Here is a 16,134-nt window from a genome sequence, read left to right as displayed (position 1 = left end):
ATACCCTTTAAAAAAAAATAACAGTGAAATGAAGCTTATTTGGAAGGAAGGAAGGAAGGAAGGAAGGAAGGAAGGAAGGAAGGAAGGAAGGAAGGAAGGAAGGAGAAAGAAAGAAAAGAAAGAAAGAAGGAAAGAGAAAGAAAGAAAGAAAGAAAGAAAGAAAGAAAGAAAGGAAAGAAAGAAAAAGAAAGAAAGAAAGAAAGAAAAAGAAAGAAATGCTAATTGTTAAGTACATACCAATACTAAAGGAAATTTAGAGTCCTGATGAAAGGAAAAATAAGAGGGTTGTTATAAACCTAATAATGCAGTAGACACAAGAAAAAACAATCTAAATAGTTATATAGTCATATATACAGAACCATCTCACTCGTGAACATAGATGAAGAAATTCTACTTAAAATATTTGCAAATACATTGAAGCAGGATATAAAAAGAAAAATATATTACAGACTATTGGGTTTATTCCAGAAATACAACATTGGCATAACAATGTAATTCACCAGCTTAAAGAATGAAGAAATATAAAAGCATATGTTCATCTCAATATATGAGGAAGCAGTAAATGCATTTCAACATCAATTCATGTTGAAAGAACCTCACATTTCTTATAAAATTGGAATTCAAATGGAAATTTCCTTTAGAAAGATTTTTTTCTATAAAAAAAGTCTATAGACCATATCAAGGTACCATACACATGATAGTAAAATATTGAAATAGTTTCTTCTGAAAGAATGCCTGCTATCACCACTTCTATGCAGCTATTTACAGAAAAACCTAGCCCAATGCAGTATAGTAGAATAATATTAATCCCAGTAACAATAATAGCAAAATGTATAAAAAATGGAAAGGAAGAAAGAAAGCCATCATTTGTAGCCACATCATGGTATACCTAGAAAAAGCCAAAGGATCTACAGATAAACTACTAAAGTTAATAAGCAATTGTTAATTTCACAACACACAAAAACACTACATAAATGCATGTACTTGTGAGATATTATATGACATAAACTTCCAGAAAATATATAGTGTACCATAGCTTCAGAGTATTAGAGCATATTACTATAGAATTGAAAAGTTAAATTTTTGTATTTTCTTTTCCGAGTGTGTCAACACTGAGATCACATATGGTTCTAAAAACCACGGAATGTGTTTGCTCTTCCTTATCACTGATGGTTCTACTGCAGCTCTCCGGTGATTATGCAGATGCCTTATTCAGTAATGCAGTTTTCTTCTTCTCTGTGTGATATGGACAGTGTAAATTGGATTACCGATGAAGAAAATAGATGAGAAAAGCAAATACAGTGTGGGAAGAGGTACCACATATCAAATAAAGACATTGATTATCCTTTGTTCTTTCTGCTCCAAGAGCAGATATACTGAACTCTTCAGGATGTTGTTGCTGTTCTCTGTCAAGTCCCTTGTTCCTTCTAACCACACACTTAGACTGGCTCCTTCCTGTCCCCTCTGCATATCTGAGTCAGCAAAAATTACACTAGTTGGGGAAACTAGCTTGTATATCATATTTTGGGGCTGTCGTATACTAATTATATGCTTGATTAATAAAAATATTTTCTTTGTGCGAATTTGGTTTGGGGGGCCATTCAATTATAGATTCACATAGAGTCTGGTAAATATTGCATTATTTCATTTCTTGGAACAGTTATTTCTTGAGTGACTGCTATCTCTAGCAAGTGCATATAGCAACTGTGAACTACATTACAGGAATGTACACACAGTGAATATAATGAAGAACGCCTTAGAAGGTAAATTCCTTCTCAATTTCAATGGAAGTTACAAGACCTTATCTATGGTTGTCCTTTTTACATCTATATATTAGTCATTAGTATTAAGGCCAGGTAATTGTATAGAACCTTCTGATTTTACGTATTTCTTTTTTTGGGCAGAGTTATGATAACCTTTACCAGTAGAGTATGATTTCAAATTACATAGAGTCATAAACATTTATGAGAATATCATAAAGAATTCACTTTATTTTACCCCACTTCAAATATGCTTGGCTATTTAATCTAAACGGCCTATTTATATAATCATGCCCGTGTTTTACCACTAATTGTCATGCAGATCATTTTAAAATTGGGAAGACAACAGGACCTCAAGAAGGTTTTTTTTCTTTTTTTCCCCAGTTTCCCATCAGTATTATCTTTAAATTTTAAAAAGGGAAATGGGAATGTCAGTCTTTACCTCTCTTCCTCTAAAGGGGAGCAAATGACGCAACCTCCAACAGCCATCTCTTTTATTACTTGCTACCTTTACCGCCACAAAGGTCTTCTTTTAGTTTTAGTTATTCTAAATTCCTTTTTCTGCAATTTAGGTGTGCGACTTCTATTTTTTCAAGCTCTGGACAGGGAAAGGTGAGTGGGAGACACAGAGTGCCAAGGTTTCACGCTTTTTGGCACCTTTAAGGACTGGAATATATGAACATATGTGTGTTGCTGAACTGTTTGGGCCTGTCCCTTAACCCTCCTTCTGTACTTGAAACGAAGTGTCCTATCTCTTTGATTTCCCCGTGTGTTGAATTTAGCTAGGAGACTTTTATCACAAGCTCTATTTTCAAATATCACAGCATAGTTCAGCAGATTGGGACTCAGTAGGACATTCCTCCAGAACAATTTTTTTTTTTTATTGAATGCAAAGTTATATGCTCAAACTACTCCAATTTTTAATTGTTATTGGACAGATAGAATCTGTCTTAAATGCACATCCTTATCCTTACTCAGGTTTACAGAAATTATCCCTCTTAAGCAAAGACAAAACAGATTTTATTTTATTTTATTTATTTTATTTATTTTATTTTATTTTATTTTATTTTATTTTATTTTATTTTATTTTTTTTAAGATTTTATTTATTTGAGACAGAGAGAATGAGAGAGACAGAGAGCACATGAGAGGGGGAAGGGTCAGAGGGAGAAGCAGGCTCCCCGCTGAGCAGGGAGCCCGATGCGGGACTCGATCCAGGGACTCCAGGATCATGACCTGAGCCGAAGGCAGTCACTTAACCAACTGAGCCACCCAGGCGCCCAAAACAGATTTTAAATATTTACACATTTCCTTCTTTTAATAACTTCAGAAGTGTTAAAGCAGCATCAGTGACAACTATTTAGCTACTTAGTTGAGAATTCTATATATTTTTTACATTTTAACAGACCTATTGAAGACAATTCCTTTATAAAATAAAGCTAACTTTAGTCTACTTTAGGATGTAATTATGTGTTGTCATATAATTTCTCAATTTTATGTTTAGTATTTCTGTCTTCATGATTAGATTGTAATGACAATAACAATGGGAACATTTTGTATGCTTAAGTTCTCCTGCAGTTTCCCAAACTAATAATATTTTCACGTTAGAAATTTTAAAAAATACTGATTTACTCAATGAATGATATAGTTGGAGATGGTGGAAGAATTTTGTGTGTTTTGTTTGTTTGGGTTTGTTTTGTTTTGTTTTTAAGACAAGTTTACTATCCCCAATAAATCACACTGTTAGAGGTTAATTGGACACGTAGGTATTCGGGGCCAGGGTCCCCAACAAGAAAACAGGGACCAGGGACAGCTAAGACAAAACCAGACTAGCATCCTGTTTTACAGCTTAGACAAGACCACAACAGCATCCTGTCTAGCAGCCTCTGCAGGAGTGACTTTCCCCAAACATCCTGAAACAAAAATATTAACTGTAAAACACTGGTCACTATCACAAGTTGAGGCAGTTAGTCTCCAGATGTCAGCCCACAAGACCATCAACATGTGAACAATAACCCCGTAGGTAGACAGGTGCATGATCAAAGCCCTGATTGTCACACCTCAGCATCCAATCCACGGGGAATCTCAGGATGCTTAAGATAGTTCTTTGAAAGAGCTTATAAAAACCCCTAGATTTGAATGCCGAAAAACAGCAATCCTCTAGGGTCCCCTCCCTCTCTGGGAGCTTTGTACTATAGCTCAATAAACTTTGCTTTGCTGCCCAACACTCTTGGTCAGGTCTGCCTCTTCATTCTTCCAAGTAGCGTGATCAAGAACCGTGGGTACTAAGGGAACAAACATCCTGTAACAATATGGTTAAGCCATCATCCTACGCATTGAGTTAGCCTTAGGTATATTGTAATGTTAAAATGTTTGTCAGGTTAAATTTGAATTGGATGTAAATTTGGTGTATTTGCAATGCATATATCAACACCTATAAATTCCTATTCATGCAGAAAATGTCATCCATAGTAAGAGATGGAAGATATTTGAGTATGACCTTGGATAACTAAGAACTTTCACATTTAAAATATCAGAATCTTGCAGTAGTCATACTTACATATGCAAAGTTCTGAAAAAAAATGAAGTGAACAAATCAGTATGTTAAACAATTCTGAATAAGTAACTTTAAACCTACCAGTATTTATCCAACTAAAACAGTGTTTTTAAAATGCTTCATTATGTCATAAGAGATCAGGTAGTTTTTTAAAAAGTAATTAGAGACAAAATGATTGAACTTTCTTTAAGTCTACCTTATGTGTCAAGGTATTAAGATGTCTCAATCTATGAGACAGATGGTATTTTCGTTTTGTTGTCAAAAACTGACCTCTGTTCTCCAGCGCCAAAATAAAAGACAAAGCCAGAGTATGGGGATGAAGAAGAATGATAGTTTATATTACTTTGCCAGGCAAAGGAGGCTGCAGCAAGCTAAGCCTTCAAAACTGCTGACCCACTGGGGTAAAAGGCTGAGGGGTTTTATAGGAAAATACAGGATCTGGGCAGTTTCAATGAGAATCTGGTACGTGCTGCCAGCCTCGTTTCTCATGTCTTCTAGGTGGTCTCGTGACCAGGGCTGGGCACCGTCCTCGGAGTTTCCTTACTTAGTATGGATATGGAGTCTCAGGAACAAAGGGTTCTTCTACAGAAAAACAAGTGAAAGGGAGGGGGAGGCTTCATGAACAAGGAAGAGAAAAACTAGTTGTTTAAAGTCAAGCCTTGCTGAAGCATTAGTGTGTCTATCTTCATTTCCATCAATTTTTACGTTTCTACAGCAGTTTCAGTTTCAATATAAGCCAATTTGAATGGTAGATTAAAGGGAAAAGAACATTTACAAAGTTTCAAACTGAAAACATGCTTTTTTTTTTTTTGGAATATGATAGTTTGCTGAAAGCTGTTAAAGAAAAGAATTTCTATTTCTTTACTACTCACAACATTTCTAACACTAAATGTATGGATTTTCCCCTCACATTAAGCAATTTGGACACTAACTATTCAGTTAGTGCAGACCTCACAGATTAAGGGCTCAGTCCCACAAAACTGCCCCCTACTTCAGACTCCAATCACAAGTACTGGGCCCCCAGGTTACCCACATTTCTGTGTAACTTGGCTAAAAGTCAAGGGTTCCCAAGACCCCTTTGGCCACATGGAAGAGATACATAGATCAAGGTATGGGGAAAGGGCGCGGAGCTCAATGTTAAAACCTTGATGTGTTCACCAATTCAGCTCTTCAACCCCCATCATTTAGGAGTTTTATGGAGGCCTCATTGGGTAGGCTTGACTGATGAAATCACTGGCCATTGGTGATTAAGTAAACCTCCAGACCCTCTCTCCTCTTTGGAGATTGGGGGTGGGCCTGAGGATTCCAACCTTCTAATCATTCCTGGCTCTTTCTGACATCCAAGAGTCACCTCATTAGCATAAACTCAGATATGGTTGAAAGGGGCATCTTATGGATAACCAAGAGACTCTCCTTTCACTCTGTCAGTCCGTGCCAGGAAATGGGGGAAATGTATTTAAAAATGCATTAAGTATATTTTTATTATCATTATAACACAATATTATAGCTATATAAGATTTTTATTCTTCATTTTTATAACTATGTATAAATAATAGTTGTAATAATAATTACATATGCATATTAAATAATTACTATAATAATCAGATATTAAAATACTTCTATAGGTGAAACTCAGGTTTTATGTTCAAATTTTCCTTTCATATTTGGCATTTTCACCATGAAATATTCATTATAATCATAGCCAGTGACTGTGTGCTAATCTTCTGAGAAGTCTCTGAAGTTGACCAGTAAGAGTTGAAAGTTATGTAATTGGTAATTTTTTTCCCTTAAACTCACATAAATTAATCTGTTGATTGCCCTCAAATGGAACCTCAATGTCTTAGCATTTTCCATACCTTAATAATTGAGTGAAATGAATTTTATTTGCATTACACAAATGATAATACTTTGAGACTTCAGTCAAGTCATTTAAAAGTTGGACCTCATGGGCGCCTGGGTGGCTCAGTTGGTTAAGCGACTGCCTTCGGCTCAGGTCATGATCCTGGAGTCCCGGGATCGAGTCCCGCATCGGGCTCCCTGCTTGGCAGGGAGTCTGCTTCTCCCTCTGACCCTCCCCCCTCTCCTGCTCTCTCTCTCATTCTCTCTCTCAAATAAATAAATAAAATCTTAAAAAGAAAAAATTGGACCTCATTATAAGACATTATTTTGAAATAAAATTTTGGTGATGTGAAAGGCAAACACATTTATATCATTGTAGTAATATCATTGTTATAATATAACACTGCCTCATTCCTTTATTTTTTGTATAAAACTAATGGCATAAATCTATTCCAATTCAATGCTAAAGTATACCAAAGTGTGTTTATTTAACTTTGATAATGGTGAGACAATTCATTCATGATACAACTTAAATGATATGTTACTTCGAGCTAAGCCATTCAGGACACTGATTTAATTCCAATAGTCACTGATTATTTTGCCAACAATATCTAGAGATTGCTATCAACATTATATGCTTTTGAATTGATGATGGGGTATATTTTCTAATCTTCTGCATAAATTATGATCATGAATCAAATTTATGAACTGATGATTCATAAAATGAGTATTATGTTACTTTTAATGGATTAAGCTATATTTGTATACAAATTAGTTGTCTGTATGATTGCCAAGATTAGTTATCTAAGTTCATTTATGTTCTTATAGAGGTTTTTATCTGTAAGAATTGATTGACAGGTCCATATGGACAGCTCTAAGCAATTAGTAGCTCATTTTTTATCAAAAACTGCTATATATCCGGCTGCTTGTCAAACCATCCTTAAGACGTTGTTGATGGTTTGCATGGCTATATGTACAAATCTTCATCTTTAGTATGGCCTTCTTTTCATATAAGGGTAAATGTTTTTTTTCCAAATTTGTAAATATTATCATTGGTTTGCTAGGTGGGGGTTACCATAGCTTGACAGAAAAAAAAAAAAAACTTTCTAGAATTTTATTGGTTAACCAAGATTTGTTCTTAATAATTCTGGATATTAGTTAGGCTGGGCAAAACATCACCTGGGACTTAGGGGTTGTCATGGGTGCATCTGTATCTTCCAAACTGATATGTTGAACTCCTAACCCTTGGTAGATAGAGATTAGAGAGATGCAACTGGAAACCAAGGAATGCCAAGAATTGGTGGCCACAGCCAAGAGCTAGGAAGAGGCAAAGAAGGACTCTGTCCAGAGTCTCAGAGGGAGTATGGCTCTGCTGACACTTTGATTTTAGACTTCTAGCTTCCAGAACTGTGCAGTAGCAGTCCTAGAAAATTGATCTCTGATTTGATTCCTCATTTTTGCCTGACGTTTTTACCAATGTGCCTTTTCTTTAACTCATGCTTATTTTTCAAATTGCTCATTAGACAGATGTTTCTAAGTGTACAGTGACATTTTTCTAAATAATATGTTTTGATAGAAATTATTTCTATCAATTCAAGTTTTATTACCACAGGTATCATTGAATCCATTTTTTTAGAAAAAGAAATGTACATATCACAGACCACTTTATATGAAATTTGGTCAATTTAGGATTAATCTTTCTAATAGTTCTAGAACCAGTAATTGAGAATGGACATTGAGAAGGAAATAACATCCCCCCCAAAAGAAAATGCAAAATAAATATTGAAAAAATAATTTTCCCACTTTAAATCTCTTCCACCTCCAGCTACTTAAAAATAATTCTTTACATCATTTATTCACTTACTAAAACACTATTTTTGAGCCTCCCTATATGCCATGTACGTCGTAGATGGTCAATAACTGTAGGTCCAAGTAACTTTCTATTTTCTTTCTGTGCTTTTTTTTTTTTTTAAGATATTTATTTATTTATCTGATGGAAAGAGAGACAGCGAGAGAGGGAACACAAACGGGGAGTTGGAGAGGGCGAAGCAGGCTTCCTGCGGAGCAGGGAGCTCGATGCAGGGCTCGATCCCAGGACCCTGGGATCATGACCTGAGCCAAAGTCAGATGCTTAATGGCTGAGCCACCCAGGCGCCCCTCTATTTTCTTTCTGTGCTTTGCATACAGATGGTTTCAGAAATGACCAAGCCACTTTTTTTGAACTTGCTGCCTGTGACCTTTGAATTACCTGTCTTCCTTTTCTGAAAGCTTTCTATTCATCGTGTGTAAAACACTTCAAAATATTTAGTTGTTCTTACCAGTTCCCAGTGCAATGCCTGGGCCCTGGGTAAACCATAAATAAGTGAGCATTTGCACTGTGTTCACTAGTAGTTGTTTACATACCGATCTTGTCCATTTTACTAGAGCAGAAAGCAGGAGTTTATCTTTCATTTTTGTACAAAGGTTTCCGTTTTTGTGCAGTGTTGGTGGTATAGTGTTGAGTATAGCTGCTTTCTGAAGTTTTTAGTTTTTAGCTCAGTGTCTCACACATAGTCATCACTTATTAAATGCTTATTAAATAAATGAATAGATACAATAATTTAACAGAAGCAGAAAAATAAAACACAATAATTGTATAAAATTTCTAATTTCAAAGGCTGTTATGTTGTCAAAAAACTATTAAAACTAAAAAGAAAATAACTTCTTTGTGTTGAAATCCACAACATGCTATGGGTGAATCACAGACTCTAGAATCAAATTGCATAGATTTTTAACAGTTTTTGTGTGGGTGTAACAGTGTTGGGGGGTTTAATTAATTAATTAATTTATTTATTTATTTATTTATTTATTCATTCATTCACATCATTAAAAAAAGTACTGAGTTCTGACTCATTGTACACACTTTTAGGCACTAGGATACACCAATGGCTAAAATGCAGAAAGAAGAAAATCTGTTTATCCTCCTAAAGATTCTATAGGGTAAAAAACAAAAATCTCTATCTTATGGAATTTTTTGCTAGTGTTAAGTTTAATGATGCATATAAAAGATTGAATGATTATTATCATTATCTGGAAATTATATATTTTTTCTAGCATGTTAGATTTTGCAACTCCCTGGTAGATATATTTTCAAATGTTATCAATTAGACAATAGGTTTAAAGAAATTAAAACGTTCATTCAAGGTAATATGCTTTATAACAAATCTGGAATTTAAAGCCTGCCCTTATCATTCCCAAACTTCCCTTATACAACATCGTTTTTCGGCTGCTCCACATTTTCTATCCTGTTGCATTATCTTCCATGCTCAAATTTGTTTAAAGCCCTGAGAGGTTTTGAATAAAAGAAACGTGTTTACTTTTAATGAACTCAGAGTTTCCTAAATCTATTTGACCTTTTACTCATTTATAACTCCTCACATAATTTGGATCTGTCTACACAAAGCTTCTCATGATGAGGTACTGAAAAGTTCCCTCCAGGGTGCCTGGGTGGCTCAGTCGTTAGGTGTCTGCCTTAGGCTCAGGTCATGGTCCCAGGACTCTGGGAACGAGCCCAATGTTGGGCTCCCTGCTCTGAGGGAGGCCTGCTTCTCCCTCTCCCACTCCCCCTGCTTGTGTTTCCTCTCTCTCTGTCAAATAAATAAATAAAATCTTAAAAAAAAAAAAAAAAAAAAGAAAAGTTCCCTCCAAGCACTCAACATCCTCCTCCTGCATTCCCTGGAGCACCACTTCATTGGTATTATTGGTGCTAAGCAATGGGAACAATCTTTTAAAAACACATTTCTTGCATTTTCTTTAAATAATATTTTATTTGTCCCTAAATACCTTAAATATTTTAATTATTAAATATTTAAAAAAGAGAAAACAACATGCTATCACCAAAGGAACATGGAGAAAAAATAATAAAACTGAATCCATGTTTTGATGTTGACTTTTTCCTTTCCTCTCCTCTCCCTTCCTCCCCTCCCCTCCCTCACCTCTCCTCATCTATGTTTTGGTGTTGAATTTTTTCTTTCTGCTCCCCTCCTCCCCTCCCCACCCTCCCCTCACCTCACCTGTCTTTTCCTTCCCCCTCCCTCAGTTTCTTTAGTTGTGGAGTACCAACCACATCTGGTTTGTGACAATGAAGTTAACACCCATTACATGATGAGTAGATATGCATAGTAACAGCTTGCTTACTAACAAATGTACACTAAGTGATCCCCTGAAAGTATGTACATGATATTTAGGGAAAAAATTCACATATATCTCCCTCTTAATGTTCTTTTATGTTTTGGCTAGCATTCTCTTCTTCATCTATATGACCCATTTTCATTTTAAATCAGAAAGTTAGAGGGTGCCTTGGGTGGCTTAGTAGGTTAAGCGTCTGCCTTCAGCTCAGGTCATGATCCCAGGGTCCTGGGATTGAGCCCCGTGTTGGGCTTTCTGCTCCAGTGGAGAGTCTGCTTCTCCCTCTGTCTCTGCCCCTCCCTGCCCTTGTCCTCTCCCTCATTCTCTCTCTGTCTAATAAATAAATAAAATGTTTAAAAATAAATAAATAAATCAGAAAGTTGGGATTAGGAAAGTACAAAAGGTTTATGTTTTCCCACTCATTCTAAAGTATAGATATCACAAGTCCCTTTCTCACCATAAGCAAAAGAATGGTGGGAACTAAACATCTATTGAAAATATCAAATACAAAATTTTGTACTTTATATTATAACTAAATAAAATTACTACTTAGGGGTGCCTGGGTGGCTCAGTCGTTAAGCGTCTGCCTTCGGCTCAGGTCATGATACCTGGGTCCTGGGATCGAGCCCTGCATCGGGCTCCCTGCTCTGCGGGAAGCCTGCTTCTCCCTCTCCCACTCCCTCTGCTTGTGTCCCTGCTCTCGCGCTCTCTCTCTCTCTCTGTCAAATAAATAAATAAAATCTTTAAAAATAAAAATAAATAAATAAATAAAATAAAATTACTACTTAGTGGCAACAAATAAGATAGGTACACATATGGATTGACATATTCCATAATCTGCTTTTGTATCTGGAAGTCAATTATGTAACAGAAATCTGCCAAATATTGTCCCATTATTAAGATAAATTTGCGAGGTAAGAGAATGACAACCATCATTTATCAGGTAATTCTGTACTAAGAAAACTATGGATGGTAAATATCTCAGCAGGAAGTGCAGACAATGCCAATTATTACTTTGGAAAGTATTACTTTTGAAAGCTACAGAAAGTTGGAGATCCAGTTATATTGTTAGGCAGAAATAAGGATTAGAACCTATTGTAGAAGTTTCCTGAGGTTACTGATGATGGAATAGTTGGAATAGATTGGTTGAAATTAAAATTCAATTCTCAGCTTTGTTGGTCATCTCAAATGGTCAGGTGTAGTAAAAATAGACAACTTCAGCACGTGCTGACAATTTTCACTGGTTGTAATGAGTCCAAAATATAGGTGTGGTTCTAAGACATAGCAAGATAGTTTGCCATGGATATGCCAGTTTTATACCTATCCCTATTTTTTTTTTCTTAAGATTTTATTTAAATTCCAGGGTTATATTAGTTTTAGGTGTGCACCATAGTGATCATCAGCACTTCCATACAATACACAGTGCTCATTACGACAAATGCACTCCTTTAATCCCCATCACCTATTTAATCTAGCCCCCCTGCCCATCTCCCCTATGGTAACCCTCGTTTGTTCTCTACAATTAAGAGTGTGTTTCTTGGTTTGCCTCCCTCTCTCACTTTTTTTCCCTATGCTTATTTGTTTTGATTCTTAAATTCTACATTTGAGTGAAATCATGATATTTGTCTTTGACTGACTTATTTCACTTAGCAAAATACTCTGTAGCTCCATCTATGCTGTTGCAAATGGCAAGATTTCATTCTTTTTTATGGCTGAGTAATATTCCATTGAGCATATATATCACATCTTTTTTATGCATTCAGATATTGATGGACACTTGGGCTGCTTCCATAATTTGGCTATTGTAGATAATGCTGCTTTATAAACATCGAGATGCACATATCCCTTTAAACTAGTATTTTTGTATTCTTTGGGTAAATACCTAGTAGTGCAATTGCTGGATCATAGGGTTGTTCTATTTTTAACCTTTTGAGGAACATATACTGTTTTCCAGAATGGATGCGCCTATTTGCGTTCCCACCAACAGTGCAAGAGAGTTCCCTTTTCTCTACATCCTTGCCAACACCTGTTGTTTCTTGTGTTGTTGATTTTAGTCATTCTGACAGGTTTTATCCCTATTTATTTTTTTCAAGGATAGTAAGGATAATAAATAATTCAGGTCACTCAGTGCCATGTTACTTTGGTTTTGTATAGACCTGTAATTCAGGATGAATTTAGGATGTCAAGAATTTAGGATGTCATAAATATCACCAAGATTTTCCTTTTATAAGATCTGTTTTTATGTTTGGTTTGCAATGAAAGGCCAGTAGTGCATTATATTATTTAATTTAAGTCAACAAAATTCCATTTGAGTTAATACACAAATCCTTTTGGTTATCTTTGTTCTAAGTGGAAATATGATGAAAGCTTATATTTTATACCATCTAGAAAACAATTTAACATGTGATTAAAGATGATATGGATCAGTTATATGGTCACAGAGGGAATAAACAAGAGCATGATAATATTTTTTATATATAATGTTTCTTTTGTGATTGAAACTTATGTGAAGTTAAATCAAAGATATTCATAAGAGGTTACCTCAAATTAAAGTATCAGATGATGATTGTTAGAGAGCTACTCTGCAAGGAACTATATTTTAATAGAGATACTCCTTTAACTAGTTCACACGTTAAATAATAAAAAGCTGGTCAGTACCAGGGAAATTCTGCATCCTTACTAATTCTGTGGAAGCAGGGATATGGTTACTTTTCTTGACACAGTTAAAATATCTGAGACAGCAAATTCCTACTCTTAGATTTAGTCCTTTAGTACCCTCCACACACTTTATAAGGCCTCTTCTGAAGAAAAGTGTGGCTATGGCTTTATATATTATATAGTTTGTTATGATTTATTCATTTTTAATGTTCTGACAATTTAATAACTAGGTGGCATTTCTTTTTGGTTATATAATGTTGAACAATAACTACCGCTGAACGTTTGCATTTGAGGCATGGTATTAAAAGGAAAGATATGCCTCAGGGCAATTTGTAATAATGCCAGAGTCAAAAGCAGAAATCAGAGAGGAAAAATTGATCTGACACCTTTTCATTTCAGGTGAAAAACTAAATATATTTATGTTACTTCAGTGATAAAGTAGATCCAACTTGGGATCATACTGTACAGTGTATATAATGTGGATTTTTAGTAATTAGAATGCTTGTGGTGAAAGCATGGGAGAAATACTTTGTGAAAGGTGAAGAAAGGCTTCTGGAGACAGTGCTGTTTTGGGGAACAGAACACCTCCATTCGCTGTGGAGATGTGTTGTGCATGTTGTTTCTGTTAGTTTTGTGAAACTGACTAAAGTCTGAGTGAACTGACTAGAAATGATATTTTACCAAATTGGTATATTTTTGTTTTGTTTCACAGAAAATAATGAAATGTTCTTTTCTTCTCCTTCCTTTCTTCCTTTCATTAACACATTTATTTATTTATAATAAAATACTGGCATAGAGACTTGCTGGTTATAAGTAAAAGTTAAAAAAAAAGAATTCCAAAAGATGGAAGTCCTTGGGTAAAATGCACGAAAATATTTGCTAATTTTCAGTAGGTTTGGCTTCCCCATTCCCTCTGTATTACTTTTAGGGCTTTAATTTTACCCCAGAATAGCAGAATCTTCACAGTGATTTAGCATGAATTGTGTAGTCTGCAGCAAATACCTCAGAACAAGTGTTTTCCTATCAACATATTCAATGGGTACATTAAATCCTTTGTATCTCCTATTACACATTTAAAATAATTTCTCTGTAAATGTTAGATATGAATTTTCAAATAATATTTTCCTTACATGCTGCCTTTATAGGCTTCTCTGTCTTGGAAAAGTAGAACTTTGTGATTTCCCATGGTTAATTTAATCAAAGAGTTCTCTATCATGCCAACCAAAAAGAATAAAACCTAAAGCCATAACAAATCCTAACTTTAAGTCTTTAATGTGAAATTTTAAGATTTAAAATTTACATGTTACTTTAAAACTGCCAGACTCACTCTGTTGCACTCAACTTTCTCTTTTTCAGGTAAGTTGGTTGGAAAAAGCATTTCATGCAAAAGAATATCTATAGTAAGCTATCTTTCATGGAAGAAAGGAAGAGATATAAGAAAATACTGAATATACTATATTAATATAATATTCAATATGCTATAAGGAAAATATACTAAAAGGAAGATGTATAATAAAATATTGAATACATTATATTACAGTATAATATTGAATATACTATAAGTAAAATCTATTAAAGAAATAAGTTTTGTACTCTATGTAATAAATTTGTTTTTTACATAGTTTAGGGTAGCAAATCTGACATTGCTTTATTTATATTCGAGGACTGAGCAAATCAGTAAATATAGAGTAGATAACGAAATCCAGTTTCTCACTGTCAGGAAAGCTATCAGAAAAAGGAATTACAGGTAAAGAAGGGGAGATGGCTTGAATGAGCCCTATGGTATTAGAGATATCAGTATGAACTCATGGGTTTTGATCAATACATTGATTGATATTAAAATAGATATGGATGTCTTTATGTATGTGTCTACATACATTTCATATATGTCCTAGCTCCGTATATGGAGAAGGCCTCAGTGTGATGACATCCCAGTGTCAATAAGAAGCAAACCTTTGTTTGGTTTCTATACTTTTTCTTCAGTAAAAGGAACCTGGGCTCCTTAGAGAAATAATTGATTGCACAGTTATTATTGTGTTTGGTTGACTGATTGTAATACACATATGGAAACTGAAGGAACCACAGATCACCACAAGTTTTCTGCAAAATGAGAACAGTTAAGGTATCAAGACATTATAAATTACAGTAATTAAGAGAATTTTTATTTGGGTTAAAGATAAACAGATGAATGAAATAAAGTAGAGAATTAGCAAAGGCGCTATATACATACACATGGATACGTAGATTCATACATATATGAATCATGTATGTATATAGGTATGCATGTGTATCTATGTGTGTGTATGTATGTGACATATGTATATGTACACACTTATCTAGTATTACATACCAGTAGGGGAGAGCTAATTTGTATAATCTTTATGTACAAGCATATACCATGTTATTCGTTTCAAAAGTAAACTGGTTTGATCACCAAATATTTACTGAGAAAAATACACACAGACCTACAAATGTACACACACACACACACACACAATGGGTATGTAATTGAAATAGAGTAGTAAACTAATATTTATTGAGGACCAACTATGCACCAAACACTTATCCGGGACTTTCTGCAGTGTGGCATACTATCAGGAGATGCATGTATGTTTTGAGAGCAGATTTAGCAATGTATATGAAAGAGAAATAGATTATTCAGTTCTGAATGTCAAAATCAAAAAAATTCTAGGCACCTATTGTAGTGAACAAACTAAACGTGTGCGATATCAAGCAAAAAACAATTGTATTTTTAAAAGCACCTTCTTTCAACCCTCCTGAACCTGAGCTAGAACCCCAAAGCATTTTCATTTACTCTCACATGTCATTACATAGTCTAATTTTTTCCAGATTTTAAAAAAACAAAATATGGTCAAATCCAAACAAACTTTTACTGTCTGATGCAAGGGAGAACTTCTGCCTTATTTCTATAATCTCAAAAGCCTGCAGTGAGAAAGAGAGGGGAGTGGTAGGTACATTAAAGTGCTTTTTGTTGTTGTTGATGATTGATTTCAGTATTTGCTTTACTCTTCTTCCTTGATCCTGCCCTCTCTCCTCTTCCTGGCCATTTTGTATACTTCTCCTCCAGGGTTTGAAAATGGAAGGAAAGATGGGTGATGATGGTGGACAGGTCCTACATAAATGGTGATGTGGAA

Source organism: Mirounga angustirostris, unplaced genomic scaffold, assembly GCF_029215605.1.
Source record: "Mirounga angustirostris isolate CCGP_5_RB_7025 unplaced genomic scaffold, mMirAng1.0.hap1 SCAF_2, whole genome shotgun sequence".
NCBI lineage: Eukaryota > Metazoa > Chordata > Mammalia > Carnivora > Phocidae > Mirounga > Mirounga angustirostris.
Note: the sequence above shows the minus strand (reverse complement) of the source record.